This window comes from Ambystoma mexicanum, chromosome 8 (assembly GCF_040938575.1).
Source record: "Ambystoma mexicanum isolate Mex_15411 chromosome 8, UKY_AmexF1_1, whole genome shotgun sequence".
NCBI classification, from domain to species: domain Eukaryota; kingdom Metazoa; phylum Chordata; class Amphibia; order Caudata; family Ambystomatidae; genus Ambystoma; species Ambystoma mexicanum.
The window spans coordinates 1,050,456,418-1,050,458,525 of NC_090929.1; the positions used below are offsets into that span (position 1 = coordinate 1,050,456,418).

The window sequence follows — 2,108 nt, forward strand, 5'->3', positions numbered from 1 at the left end:
ACATCTCTTTGTTCTCTACCGTAAAGTAGTTCAAAAGGAGAAAATCCAGTAGATGCCTGAGGGGTCTTTCTTACTGCAAATAGGGCCCATGGAATCATACGATCCCAATCCTTCCAATCCTCATCTGCCATTTTCTCAAAATCATTTTAAGGGTATTGTTAAATATCTCTACCAAACTGTCCATTTGGGGGTGGTAAACGGAGGTTCTTAAGGTGGTAATGTGTAGTAATTCCTTGACTTCACTCGTAAGTTTGCTCATAAAGTTGGATCCATGATTCGTTAAAATTTCCCTGGCAAACCAACCATAGAAAATAATGGTAACAGGTGTTTTAAAATTTGCTGGGGTGTGATGTTCCACACTGAAAAAGCCTCTGGGTACCAGGTAGCGTCATCAATGATTACTAAAATTAATTTACTACCTTGTCTAGAGGTTTCTAACGGTCCAATGATATCCATCCCAATTCAGGTGAAAGGGACTTCTATTATCAACAATGTTCTGAGTTAGTTAGATATATGAGCATGATGTTTAGTTCCATGTATCCCTTCAGGAACATTGAACTGGAACCACCGCGCAGTGAGAAAAAACTGGGGTACCAGAATAAGAACATATCCGGACTCGGCCACATGAGGTGAGGCGAATTGATAGGAGGTTCTGATTACCTCCAGTGTTGTCAAGATGAAAATATTTGAGTCTTGAGTCTCTGTGTTGCATTTCAGGCGAGAACAGGGATTTTTCCTTTTTGGCTTTATTGACTAAAGACGCAAGACACCCCCATACCTGAATTTTTGATCAGGTAAGATAGTGTGTCCATACCATATATATAATGGTGTATTGTTTATAGGGCAGGCTTACTAAGATGCTTTGTCCTCCTCTTACGTTGCAGTATAGGTGCAGAGTTATCTAGCACCACCGCAGGATTTAGTCCATCGTTGACACGCATCTCCATTAATTCATGTGGAGGTGAGTGCCAATCTGTATACACATAAACTGAGATATACACACAAGATATATCTGTGTCTAAACAAATAAGAGATCGGAATTCTGATGTTATGTATATTGTTTGTTTGTAGATTGAGGTTTGATGACATCCTCCACCTTTTGACATTTCGAAGTGGTTGCAACAGAACCATCCGTCTCCTGAAGAAGGTCGCTTATATTTGCCGGCTTTAATTAGGGGCCTATTGTGATGACCGAAACATATGTTGAGTTACAGCAAATAAGCAATATGCTATTTGTTTTTGTATTAACACTTACTGTAATCACCAAGAGGTGTTGAAATTTATGTTAATATATTGGTTCTAGGTGGTCTTAGTACCACAAGTGTGGAATATTCACATGTATAGTGAGATTGTGAATGAATGATGGAATGAATGGTGGGGTTTAATGTGGATGTTGAGAACAATAAATATTTGTGTACATTGCTTATAAATAAATATATATTTTTTTGACAAGACTTGGTATTGTTTAAATGTGTACAGATGTTCTGATCTCATTTCGCCCCGGTTCATTTTTGTTGTTGCATTATATTTAGCCTGTAGAACCTGCGGCAGTAAGGCAATCCCTATTTCTTTTTTTTGTGTTTTTTTTTGTTTTATTTTTTCCTTTTGTTTTTTTTAGGGGAAAGCGCGAATGCAGTCCCCCACTACCAGAAATTATGCAGTCGAGTATCCCGCATTTGGGGACATCGCAGGGGTCAGCACATCCGGTGTGCAATGGATGAGCCTCACCCTGGAAGAAACACCTTAGTGATCATGGTGTCTCCCCTGCCAGGTAAGTATTGGCAATCCCTATTTCGAAACTCAGTATGGATACATGGCCAGTAGAATTTCCCACTAATGTGAGCTCGGGTTTTAGATTGTCCTAAATTTCCCCCTGTCAAATGAGAGTATACAATCTCTAGCACTATACTACGATGGGTTTTGGGTATTACTAACTGAGGTTTACTTAGGCCTTCTCAGGTGATTTCCTTTCTATTAAATAATCCCTGTTTCAGGAAGAAAAAAGGGCCCTCTTTTTTCTAGTCCTTCTTCCTCAGGAATCAATTGTAAGAAGGCCTCTGCAAGTGTTGAGTCATTTTGCTGAGTGAAGGCTAGATTAGGAAGGTTGG

General features: G+C 39.4%; 1 non-coding gene across 1 annotated transcript; it reads right to left on the minus strand.

Moving 5' to 3' along the window:
- Positions 1-1,615: 1,615 nt before the first annotated feature.
- Positions 1,616-1,779, minus strand: LOC138474893 (U1 spliceosomal RNA). The gene has a single exon (XR_011269116.1). It is a non-coding gene; the product is annotated as a U1 spliceosomal RNA (small nuclear RNA).
- Positions 1,780-2,108: the final 329 nt, after the last annotated feature.